The sequence below is a fragment of the Vulpes vulpes genome, chromosome 10 (genome assembly GCF_048418805.1).
Source record: "Vulpes vulpes isolate BD-2025 chromosome 10, VulVul3, whole genome shotgun sequence".
Lineage (NCBI taxonomy): Eukaryota > Metazoa > Chordata > Mammalia > Carnivora > Canidae > Vulpes > Vulpes vulpes.
In genome coordinates, this window is record NC_132789.1 from 41,521,974 (window position 1) to 41,535,699 (window position 13,726).

General features: G+C 40.4%; 1 protein-coding gene across 5 annotated transcripts in view; it reads right to left on the minus strand.

Annotated features, from left to right (window-relative positions):
- MACF1 (microtubule actin crosslinking factor 1) overlaps window positions 1–13,726 on the minus strand; it is a 337,622-nt gene that overhangs the window by 243,353 nt on the left and 80,543 nt on the right. The window lies entirely within an intron of this gene.

The following is a 13,726-nucleotide window of genomic DNA, read 5'->3' on the forward strand; positions in this document are numbered from 1 at the left end:
ACATTCTGGAAATGCCTGTCAAGAGCTAGATAATTTTCAACATAACTTAAAGATAACTTTGAAGCAATAATCCTTATGAATTACCAAACAGCAAAACTCCAATTAACTAGAACTCATCCAAATTGGGTCTGCACTCTACTGGTAAATGAAAAAGAATCACCCCAAATGCATAATATCACTGATTTTTGAAGATTTCCTTGTAATCAGGGCACTTTCAGTACAGTTGCTTGTGTTTTTCTCTTACCTATAATCCATGGGTCCCTGATACTTTGGAATAAAACTATTAGCCAGCTCAGTTTTTTTATTAAACCTATAAATGAAGAGCCTAATTTATCGAAAAAACAAAACAAAGAAAGAAAGAAAAGAAGAAAAAAAATTACCTATGACAAAATTTCCTAATTACTAAGACCAAAAAGATTATGTACAAAAATGTTCAAGAAGAATGAAACATAAAGTGCCCTTTGGTTAATCCTGGATTAATGAGAATATTTGATTAAGCACATATCAGATTTTATCACTACATTTAGCAGTTCAAGAACTAGAGAAGGAGGTGACAGTTCCAGTTCTGTTCCTAGTTTATCATATGACTGTAGGATCACTTAATCACACTGGATCTGTTTATTCATTCATAAAATGAGCTGACATTCTAGAGCTCTATATTCTTTTCTAGCCCTAAACTACTGTGGTTTTGTGAAATATTTAGTTGCCTAGGTTCTATGTTGTTACCCATGACAACAACAACAACAAATTACAAAGCAGTCTTACAATACACTTTAAAACCTTACAATCTAACTGGGGAAGTGGTATGTGTATAAATAATTATAGCATAAGGCAGTATGCTGTGTCATGAGGGTGGTAAGACCACAAGAATTTGGTGCACAAGAAATCTAGAAGTTCAGTCAATGGGATGGTCATTTCCAGTAGGAGAAATGTTTTTTAAAAAAGGCTTCCATGTATTGAGGTACATAAACTTGCTCTAAGAGAATGCGTAGGATGTCAACAGTCTGAAATGAGAAGAACAGACATTCCAGGAGGAAAGATGGCCTGAGCAAGAAAACAGAAACAAGAAAATATAAGCAAAGCTAGAGTACAGGGTTTGTGTATTTGGGAGAGAGTGAACAAGTGAGAAGTTGGGAAGATTCATTTCTGCCAACTTCAGGTTATAGGTGGCAGACTTAACATGAATATTTATGTTCATTCTTTGAGACCTCAGGAAAATGACAGTGAAGGAATAAAAATGGCAGAAACCCACAGAAAAGGAGAACAAAAAACATCAACAAAAGTTTGAAAAATAGCAGAGTGGACAGATCAATGGTCACTAACTTCAATTTCAGCTTACTCTTTCTGCTAAGTGCCTGTGAAGAGTGGGGAACAGTAAGAAACCAGGTAATCTGTGCTGCAGGGCTCCAGAAAGGCTGGGGAACTGGATGTACTGCGGGCCTCTGAAGGCTTGAGGGGAGCAGAAGGAAGCTGCAGGGTGAGGGTGCAAACAAGACCGGTTGAAGTCTTCAGGCCCACATGAGGTCAGAAGTGTGCCTCACTAAAAATAGGGGGATCAAGTGAAATTTGACATAATGAACAAGCCTTTCCACCGGGACTCCTAACCTGACTGGCAACCCTAGAGTTCTGGGACTACGAGGCCCCAGTAGCAAACTAGCCAATTCCCCTCTGGAGAAAAAGACCTTCCCCTACATGGTTATTGTTAAGAGTACACCACTGATCAGCTTTTTGGGCTTCCATTCAGCTTTTTAAAGGGTTAAGTCTTATATTATGAAGATCACCAAGAAAAGTGGACATTTTAAGAGTCTCGAACATGAAAAACAGACTAAAATGAACAAAAGGAGCTTGAAACAGAGACAATGTTGGAAGCAAAGGAAAACATCGAGGGGGTTGGGGGCACTGTAACTAATATCCTCAGCACTAAAAGGCAACATTGCCATAAAACAAGAACAAGTAGTATTATAAAAGAATACTCAGAAAATCTCTTACATGCTTAGAAATAAAAATACAATAGCAAAAATAAACCATTGCAAGAAAGAGTTGAAAGATATCATTGAGGATCTTTACCATAAATTAGAACAAAAAGAAAAAGAAAATATTGGGGGGGAGGAATTCAGTGAAGCCATCAAATTAGCCCATAATCCAACAGAAGAATCAGAAAGACTCTGGAAAGTGTTAAAGAATAATAGTGACCAGCAGCACTCTCTTCCAATCTTAATATAAATGGAAGCCTGGGGGTGTTTGGTTCTCTCAGCAGGGGTTGCAAGGGTATGTGAAACATGTGACTCTTGATCTTAGGGGTCATGAGTTCAAGCCCCATGTTGGGTGGAGAGATTACTAAAAATAAATTAGTTAATTAATAAAATAAAACAAATGGAAGCCTGAATACCTAACCAACTTTAGTGATTTGAAATATGAAGGGATACCAAAACTTACTATCCTTTTTCCTGACTGTAAGGTTTCCCCATTTATCAGCTTTATCCATACACATTACAAAGGGCCTCTAATTCAAAGGGGGGGAAAAAGAAATTTATCTGAGGTTAGAGCAAGGATCCAGCTCTTGCCAAACACTGAAAGGAACTGAAAAAACGAAACAAAACAAAACAAAAACACTGGAGGGAACCAGAGTACTTTTGGCAATAAAGTAAAGTCCCTGAGATTTGACCTTCTGATATCTAGGCAAGTTCCTGTATCTAATATATCAAGGGAAATGCCACACTTCCAGCTGCCATGAGCATGTGCGGTTCAATTCCAAGACACAGACCCTGCCAGCCATAGAGTTAATGTACAGGGTGCAGGAACACAGCACACTGCGTGTCATGAGATGTCTCATCCAGATATGAACACAGTACACCCAAGACAGGCAGAGACTTGACCACATGCTCTAAAGGCACATGAACAGCACTGCCCACACCAAAGCTCATGAGAAAGGAACTACAAAACAGGTGATGTTTCTTGTGATCTCTGCCAGTCCATCGTTCTGACTGCCCAGGCAACCGTTCTATTCAACCCCTCCCTCCAGCCTCAATCAAGGTTCCTGTCTCCACCTGCTCCTCTGACATCATCCTGTCATTATATTTTCTTTGAAATGCCTTTGATGAAAAATGAGTCATCTCTTCCTGCCGACACAGGCCTAAGCATCTTCCTGGCAAGTTATTCCTTTTTTTCCGTCCTCTGAGGGCAGGGCGCCCCCCAGTGGCTCCTCCAGCTGCTGTCTCTATACCTCCAAGGAAAGCCTGTTCAGACCAAGATCAAAAGCCTGGAGGAAAAGTATAAGAAATGAAAGTGAGGTTCTTGGTGGAGCTGGAACGAGGCCTGCGATCCAAAACGTAAACTATCTATGTGGTGTGTGTGGATGAAGTTGGGAAAATAAATAAGAACTCGGGAAGGACAGAGTCACACTTAAAACTCGAAACGCCAAAAAAACAAAAAACAAAACAAAACAAAAAAAACAAACTCGAAACGCCTTCAACTCAACCTCAGGGCATTCCCCTTAAAAGGTTTCGTTACTCAAACAGTGTGCCTGTCGTCAACTTTTCTCCTGCACAAAGTGATCGAAGTGATCACAAACCTTAATTTCTCATCTTGAGGCTTTGAGGGCAATGGTAACCTGCCCAGTGCTCAAGACAGTGATGCTCTATTTAAGATTCACAGTGGCAAGAAGGGGACAAGCACAAATCAACAAAATGCTATTTACACATACAAAATCACCCTCAATTTTTTATAACAGTTTTATTGAATTTAGTTCACACACCAAACAATTCACCCTTTTCAAGTGAACAATCCAATAGATGTTAATATATTCACCATCAACACTATGTAATCTTAGAACATTTCATTACCCGCCCCCAAAGAAACCCTATATCCATTAGCAGTCATGTCCCATTCCACCCTCTCCTAGCCCCAGCAACCACTAATCTACTTATTGTCTCTGTGGACTTGCCTATTGTGTACAATGGAATCATACCATATGTGGTCTTTTTTAACAGCCTTCTTTCACTTAGCATGTTTTTTAATCTGATCCATCTTAGCATCAATTAGTACTTCATTCCTTTCAACTGCTGAATAATATTCCATTGTATGGATATGACACATTTTGTTTATCCCCTCATCAGTTGACAGATATTTGGGTTGTCTCCACTTCTGAGCTATTATGGATAGTGCTGCTATGAGCAATTGTGTACAAGTTTTATGTGGACATACATATTTGTTTCTCTTAGATATATGCTTAGTGGAATTGCTGGGTCTCCTTAACTTTTTAAGGAACCACTAAGTTATTTTCTGAAGCAGCTGCACCATTTTACATTCCCAATAGCAAGGCATAATGGTCCCAATTTCTCCACATCCTCACCATATCTTTCCTATTACAGTAGCCATTCTAGTAGGTATGAAAAGGTATTCTCATAATGATTTTGATTTGCATTTTCTTAATGACTAATGATGTTGAGCATCTCTTCATGTGCTTATTGGTCATTTGTGTATCCTCTCTGGAAAAATGCCTATTCAAACCTTTTGCCCATTTTTGACTGAGTTGTCTTTTTACTATTATATTTAAAATATAAAGATTCATTTAAGTCTCTTATTAAATATATGACTTATAAATATTTTCTCCCATTCTGTGGTGTGTTTCTTCACTTTTTAAATAGTGTCCTTTGAAGCACTAAAGTTTTTAATTTTGATCAAGTTCAATTTACCTATTTTTTCTTTTGTTGCTTATGCGTTTGGTGTCATATTCAAGAAATCATTGCTTAATCCAAGGTCGCCAAAATTTATTCCTAAATATTCTAAGAGTTTTAGCTCTTACACATAGGTCTGTGAGTCATTTTGAACTTTTGCATATAGTGTCAGGTAGGAGTCTAACTTCATTCTTTTGCATCTGGATATCTGGTTGTTCCCCAGTATAATTTGTTGAAAAGATCATCCCTTCTACATCGAATTGTCTTGGTATCTTTGTCAAAAATTATTTGATCAGGGACGCCTGGGTGGCTCAGTGGTTAAGCGTCTGCCTTTGGCTCAGGGTGTGCTCCTGGGGTCCTGAGATCGAGTCCCACATCGGGCTCTCCGTGGGGAGCCTGCTTCTTCCTCTCTATATCTCTATATCTCCACCTCTCTCTGTCTCTCATGAATAAATAAATAAAATCTTTTAAAAAATCATTTGATCATAAATGCAGGGGTTTAATTTTGGACTTTCAATTCTATTCCATCAATCTACATATTTATTCTTTTTTTTTTTTTAAGATTTTATTTACTTATTAGACACAGAGAGAGAGGCAGAGACACAGGCAGAGGGAGAAGCAGACTCCATGCAGGGAGCCCGATGCGGGACTCTATCCCAAATCTCCAGGATCAGGCCCTAAACCACTGAGCCACCAGGGCTGCCCTACATATCTATTCTTATGCTAGAACCACACTGTCTTGATTGCTGTAGCTTGTTAATAAGTTTTCAAATTGGGAATGTGAGTCTTCCTTTTCAAGATTATTTTGACTACTATAGATCCCTTGCATTTCCATATGAATTTTAGGGTCAACTTGTCAATTTCTGCAACAAAAGGTTAAAAAAAAAAAAGGCCGCGATTGTAGTGGGGACCACATTGAATCTGTAGATCAACTGGAGGGTACTGTCATCTTAACAATATTAATTTTTACAGTCATGAATATATAAGGTAAGATGCAATCTGAGCCACTGTTTTCTGATACTTTGAGACATAAATATTTAAATTTCCGTATGCTCTATCAAATACTTAGCACACTGGGGAGCCTGAGTGCCTCAGGCTGTTAAGCATCCAACTCTTGATTTTAGCTCAGGTCCTGATCTCAGGGTTTTAAGATCAGGCCTCACACTGGGCTCTGCTTGCCCCTTTCCCTCTGTTGCTCCCCAGACCCTCAAATAAATAAATAAATAAATAAATAAATAAATAAATAAATAAATAAATAAATAAATAAAATCTCAAAAAAAAAATACTGATCACCCTGGAGATACTCGATATTAAGTCCCCCTCAAAAGAAACAATATGCTAAAAGATACTAATTAAAAAGCCACAAAGTATCTTTCATATTGCCAACACATTATGCTTTTTAATCAAGTTTCCAAAACAGCTGCTAAGACCTAGAGACTCAGCAAAGCTTAACTAGGGCTGAGAGGAATAGCAAAGGCCCCGTGATCTGCGAGGACCCACTGGCCTTGGCTCATTCCACTTTAGTAAAGCACAAAGGGTAGAATAACCATGACCCATTTCTCTACTACAAATGCCTCAAATAAGACAAAATAAAATGTTCAGAAATTATTTTACATCTTCTTTTATATAAATCGGCGACAAATCATTTCTGGGAGAAATAAGTCTTTGCATCAGTACCACAGTAAGGAACCAGACATTTTTAATAAAACAGACTTGTATGTAGCAATTGGGTTGGAAGAGGGAACACGATCATAGGAACTCCTAATGCTGTATTTATATAACAATCAATTTGCACTTATATTTATTTAGAGTGGATGGGGTAAGGGGAGATGATGACAGGAGTGGGAGGGAATGGCGACAAGGGGACACTAAAGGCCCACTTAGCCCTCCTTTGGGTCGCCACTATACTTACTAAAGTAAATAAAGGCAAGGAATAGTATAACTTTATGTAATAATATGTGAACTATACAATTAACATTATGTAGTTAAGTAGGCAAAAAGCTAACCAACGGCAGCCCACTAGCTACCATCAACCCTGACCTCTTCTATCACTCAGCAAAGCTCCTGCTTTCAAACATAATTAAATGCCTCTTGGGTGTGCCTGGCAATGATCTTTACATGCACAACTCTAATCCTCTCTAAATCCTACTCTTTCAAGTAGGAATTATCACCCCCATTTTACAGAAGAGGAAACTGAGACTTGCAGAGATTAAGTAACTTGTCTAAGATCATACAGCTAATAAGCAGCGGAGCTGGGATTCAAACCCAGGTACCTATAATTCTTTATCTGGTGATTCTTCCACCTGTCCAGTGGTTTTCCAAATATTCCAAATCTCCTATCCTGCTTCATCCCAAGGCCTCCAAGGAACAGAAGACACAGAGGAGCAGCCAAGTCCCACTCTGTGCTGAGTGGACCTGGCTTTCTGAGACCAATAAAGCAGCATGAAAGAGGGAGAGAGAAGCAGAGGTGACGGTGGGAAGAAAGGGGGCTGAGGACAGGGACAAAGAGAAACACAACCAAAAACAAAAATGGGCATCAGTAAAGTGTGTGGGGAGTTCACCTTGTAGCTAAAAATGAAACTGAAAAAGTGCAGGCAGCCTTGGCCAAGAAAGATAAGATGATTTCAGTCAAAACTACAAACTTTGTTTTACTGATGATTTCCATTTCTTCTCTGTAAACAGAAGTTAAACTATCACTTAATCACTGTTTAATTATTCTCCAAGTTCACTGCAGTTTAACTACTTATATTCTGATGGCTTCCAGCATGCTTCTAGAATACTCTGGAGGGAGCTAAGGAGACCATCAAAAGAGGGCTAAAGCTAACAAGAAAGCAGAAGGAAACTTTCAGTAAGCATGAGGTTCCAAAACCACTTTTCCAAGCCGGAAGTTTTATATTAAGCTCACAGGCCACCTGTTCCTTCAGCTTTTCGATCTGACACCTAATCCACGCATGGCTACGGCTCAGGATAGGATTCCAGGAGTGAGACGCCAGACCAGAATTTCACTCCTCAGGGCCAGGGCTTCAAGACTGCTGGAATGTGCCTAGTAAAGATGTGGGGGTGTCTGGGCAGCTGAAAGCCCACAAGGGAATTCAGTAAAGACAACTGCTTTCCTTCAACCCAAGATGATGAATTTAAAAATAAATTTCAATGACCCTCATGCCTGAAGAATCATTTGGGAAAGAATGTTGTTGAATCCAGTAACAATTTGTCCCATTTGGGTGAAACAAAGAGAGGAAAAGAGAGAGACATTCTTACCATCCCTCCCAAGGAGCTGGATTGGGGAAAAAAAAAAACAAAAAACAAAAAAAACAAGGGAACTTCCAAGTTGGCTTCCCTAAAAGCCAGGGCTTATAAAGTATGAATTTTTATATTTCTTGTATTTGCAGTTTTCAAGAAGTATGTTAATGCATATGCAGCAAGTGAGAGGCAGTAAGATTATGTTCAGTATATAATGTATTTTTAAAAGGAAAAACTACAGTGTAACTATAATGCAGAATACTGGCAGGCCTCTGTGGACTGCTTGTCATACTGAAGATAGGGACACAGCCTTGAGGCCTCATGTTCCTCTCCCGAAATTTGTAAATAGAAGACAGTGGGGAATAACTGTTTCCCCGACAGCCTAGATACTGCGGAAATCCCCTTCTCAGTGATCCCATTTCTCAACTTGATTAAAATTACTACCACCCAGATTCTTGGAAATTGGCATTTTCCTTATTCAACTAGGAGCTTTATCACCATGGCAGTGCAGCTTTTCTTCTGAGCCAAATAGCTACAGGATTTCAGCATTATTCTCACCCAAATGATTCTTAAGACTTGAGGGTCACTGGGAACAGCCTAAGGGCACTTGAGAAGGCCAAGACTCTCCCATTCACTACAGCTGCTGGTAAAGATAGCAAAGTAAACAGGGCTCAGAGCAAAACTGAGAGGCTTCCACAAAGTCACCTTACCGAGCAGATTCTCTGAAAGGTTATTATCACCAACGCCAGTTAGAAACTGGTCATGGGGGACATCTGGGTGGCTCAGTGGTTGAGCGTCTGCTTCTGCATCAGGCTCCCCATGGGAAAACTATTTCACCCTCTGCCTGTGTCTCTGCCTCTCTCTGTGTGTCTCTCATGAATAAATAAAATCTTAAAAAAAGAAACAAACAAATAAACTGGGCATGGGGTTGATTTGCAGTCCTTCCTTGCTCTACACACACAAATGTTCCTACCACCACCACCACTACCACCATCCCCCCTCAGCAATAAAAATGTTATGAATAGGACAGCCCGGTGGTGCAGCAGTTTAGTGCCGCCTGCAGCCCAGGGCGTGATCCTGGAGACCCAGGATAGAGTCCCATGTCAGGCTCTCTGCATAGAGCCTGCTTCTCCTTCTGTCTGTGTCTCTGCCTCTCTCTCTCTGTGTGTGTGTCTCTATGAATAAATAAATAAATAATCCTTAAAAAAATGTTATGAATGGCATGTGGACTGGTTTCTGGACCCTTCTCTGATGTACCCTCCTTGCACAGCAAAATGATGATAGCAGGGCCTGGTATAGTCCTTTGTACATTAGCTATCAATCTAGAAAAGTCCCATATAAGAAACCCTGTGAGGCTCTACAGGTCAATCATGGTTGTTGAAGTTTTTGTTTTATTGGAAGGTTCTAAGTTGTTCCCCCCCCCAAAAAAAAATTATTTTTATTTTTATTATTTTTTTTTTTCTGTTTTTCGTTCTAGGCGACCAGAACAACTGCAGGGCCCTCCCATCCATAAGCTCCTTCTGCCTCTATGTCTGAAAGTACTGACTACATAGACTTCCCCTATGCCTGATAACTGTTTGATTTACATATAGCAGGGACTATCTTTCACAAATCTTTTTTTTTTTTTTAAGATTTTATTTATTTATTCATGAGAGACATAGCGAGAGAGGCAGAGACACATGCAGAGGGAGAAGCAGGTTCCATGCAGGGAGCCTGTTGTGGGGCTTGATCCCAGGACCCCGAGATCACACCCTGAGCCAAAGGCAGATGCTTAACCACTGAGCTACCCAGGCATCCCCACAAATTTTTTTTATCAGTTACTTATTTCTGATAGCCCCTCAATTCTCAAAAGAAACATTTAAAAAAATTTTAAGAATGAGAACTTACCTAACTTCACTGCTTATCAGCAGTAATTCCCAGAAGGAAGAACATTAGGAAGAAAAGAAAAAAAAAGGGGTATAAAGAACTCCATTCTTCCCCAACTGACCTTTTCACTGAGTAAATACCCTTGAGACCCTAGGGAAACCCCACTTCAACCTATTTGAGACCAACCTAGCATTCAGTGCCTTGTGTTTTAGGATTTTTCCAAGGTCCAAATGAACAGAAACTGCATCTTCTCCAGTTCTGTGACCAAATCAGGACAAAAGAAATTACATCCTTGCTGAAGTATCTCTCCAAATATACACACTACCATCTTTCCTCAAGTTGAACCAGGGGACTGTCTGAGCCCCCTGAAAGCCATGACTATGCTTGTATATTCAACACCTAGTTCTATACCTTGCAAAGAATGAAATTCAACAAATGTTTGTTGACTTCAACTATCCTTTGAGGTTCCAAGTGGTGCCATATACAAACTCTCGTCGTCCTCTACTATGGTCATCAATCTCCCTGCCCTCAAATCTCTAGGCCAATGACAGTAACTCCCAGTCCTGGAAATCGTAACATAGCTCCAAGTTTCTTTTTTTCCTTTTTAAGATTTTATTTATTCATGAGAGACACAGAAAGAGAGAGAGAGGCAGAGACACAGGCAAAAGCAGGCTCCATGCAGGAAACCCGACGTGGGACTCAATGATCATACCCTGAGCCAAAGGCAGACGCTCAACCGTTGAGCCATCCAGGTTTCCCACAGCTCCAAGTTTCTAGCCTATCTCAAAAGATGCCACATAATTCTCAAATACGTCTTTGAAACAGAACTCATTTTAACCCTCTTGAAGTTCACACTGTCTGGCATTCTTGTCAAGGGAAGGAACCAAAATAAAATTAAACAAAGTCATAAGTCCCCAAAAGGCTGGAGGTAAAAACAGTTAAAGGGTCTTTCAAAGGACTGCTCCTCTCCAAGACTTCGACGGCAAGCAATGTGATTCAGAGAAACCGGGTCATGGTTTCATCTTGTCAATAACCAGCTCTGTGACTTGAGCAAAGTGTCCTTTGACCTCTCTGGGTGGGTCTTCCTCATCTATTTTTTTATGATATATAAATTTGGGGTTGATCCCAGAACCAACTAAACCTCTAGAGCTAAACCAGTGATGCCTAGTAGGTAAAACAAGAATTCAGTTCTAAAAGGCCTAACCTAAGCAGGAATTTCCTACAGAAAAATAGCCTTAAAAAGGAAGAAAATGAAGGAAAGAAAAGGCTTTCTATGCAAGGGATAAGAATCATAAGTTAGTGGAGGCCCCCAAGAGGAAGAAAGTGGAATTTGTGACTACAGAATTTAAATGAAGACTCTTAGAGGTGTCCCCCGACCCCCAGCCATTTGCTCTCTCCTAGCCCTGTTTAAAGAATCCTGAACACTGAAAATAATTAAGAAATGCAAAAGGCAAACATATGAATCAGTATTCTGGATAAGAGAAAAATTGCTGAGAGCTATAAAATGGGTTTAGGAGAAGAAAATAAGGACATAAAAAAACAGAAGAAATAAGAAAAACAGAAAGCAAAAAAAGATGGAACCAAAACGCAAATGTAGAACCACAACGCACTTACATTTAACTGTAGAGACTTGACCAGAGAGAGAAATAACTTAAACACACACAGAGGTCTGCTCATGCCTCCACTCAGCAACGTCTGACACCAAGGTAAGGTTATGCACCAGGGTGAATGTGAGAGAGAATGGGGATCTGAGACGTCAGCAAGTCTCGGTTCCCATGTGCCTCTCACACTGAGGGCACCTAGAATACTGAATATGATCCTAGTGCTTGAGAATACTTATTTTTTCATATGAAATGCCCCCTACTTACAAACCAACTACTTCATATGGTGTTCTAACTCTGTCCTGGTATACATACAAAGCCGTGTTTATACACTTTGGGTTTCTTTGTTTGTTTTGGGGGGCTTTTATTTTTTATTTATTTATTTATTCATTCATTCATTCATTCATTCATTCATTCATGAGAGACACACACGGAGAGAGACAGAGGGAGGGACGGAGGGAGGGAGGGAGGCAAAGACACAGGCAGAGGGAGAAGCAGGCTCCATGCAGGGAGCCTGTCGTGGGACTTGATCCTGGGTCTCTAGGATCAGGCCCCGGGCTGAAGGCGGCACTAAACCGCTGAGCCACCCAAGCTGCCCAATATACACTTTGATTTATGGGTCACTTAAGGTATTTTCCCAAGATAATTTTGATTATTTGGGATTTTCATTTTATGGCTGACTTTAGGATCTAGCCTCCTACAAGATGTAAGATGAGACTTGGCCTTGAGGGGAAGACAGGAGAGACATGGAAATCCTTCAAAAGCTAAAGACAATACAGAGAAGGCCAAGAAAGAAAAAACTGACTTATATTTGTGTGTCACTCCTGAGCCCCAGCAACTTGGGAAAGGAGGTGGCAAGTGCATGAAACAGCCCAGAGGCTTGCTTGGGGCAGGTGGTTCAGCAGGTCTCTTATCAATGGCCAGGGAGATGCAGTGACAGGGCACTTGCTCAGAGGCACCATTAATGACACTCCCCAGACCTGGTGCTAGAGTCACTAGGGCCAGACCAGCCCTGCGGATGACCCCTTCCTTACTGAATTTCCTTTTCCTGCTTCTCTCACTACTGTGTATTTGGAAGACCAAGGGCTCCTTCTCTATAGCTCAGTTCAGGCTCTCCTAGAGCACAAGAAATCTCACTACCCTCAGACAAAGACCAAGAAAGCAGATGACCTCCTACAGTCATGACCCACACCCACTCCACAAATAAGAACTGTTTTTGCCAAACAGTACTAATAAAAGTTCCCCAAAATGAAATGGAATCCTTGCTGATATACAACTATGGAGACACTGAACCTCCAAGATGTATCCACAGAGAGAATAAATCTTTCCCTTTGCCTATGATTGATAAAAAGATCATGCCCAATGGGAAGGTCTATCTCTTTTTCACTCTAAAAGAACAAAAGCCTGACACCATTAGAAAGCAATATTTGAAATCAGGAAAATAAAGCTAAACCCAGCATTTATAGTAAACAGGCAGTAACAGCAATATTTACAGAACTAGCAGTCAATATTTCCTGAACACTTACTTTGTGCCAGGTACTATTCTAAGTACTTTTTAACAAAATTATCTTGCTCAATTCACATTACCATTCTATAAAAATGGCACCATTATAATCTTCTGTAATAGCTGAGAAATTCTGGCTTAAAGAGGAAGGTGAAGTAACTTGCCTGTAGTCACACCAAGTGACAACATGCGATTCAAGGGTCATCAGCAGTGTAGGTCCTTGGGGAACTACTATTTTAGATGCATTTCCGAAAAGACAGGATGAAAGAAAGGCTAGCAAAAGCAATCACCAAAAATTGGACAAATTTTGTTGTTTCCTTTTTTTTCCAGCTCTGCAAAATGGATGGTAAAACCTGATTAAGCCTCTCCTAGTTATATTTAGCTATGGTTCCTTCCCCCAAGCCCCTCAAACACAGTACCTTCACAGGCTCTGAAGTCTTCCCACAGCAGCTTAAGGAAAGGAAAAAAATGAGAAGAAGGCCTTCATCAAAAGCCCTTTTCTTCTGGCAAACAAAAGGCCTTGGTATTTCCACAGACAGACTAGTTATTCTTAACCCTAACCAAAGATTCTTTGGCAGAGAAAGAAATATGAAAATGTTAGGCTTGTGGGAATGGCTTGTGCTCTAGGCTTTTGTGTCTCGGTCAGTAAAGCCAGCCCACTGAAACACAAACACACGGCCCCTCAGTAACTCCAGGCCGATTCAGTTAACTCTAGGCCGATTCAGTTAACTCCAGGGTCCAGGGAGAGACCAGAGCAGAGATCCTACTACTCCTGATGGTCTAAGCCCTCTCTCCCCTACCCCCTTCCTGAGAGAGGAGTGTTCCACAGTTTTCCGAGT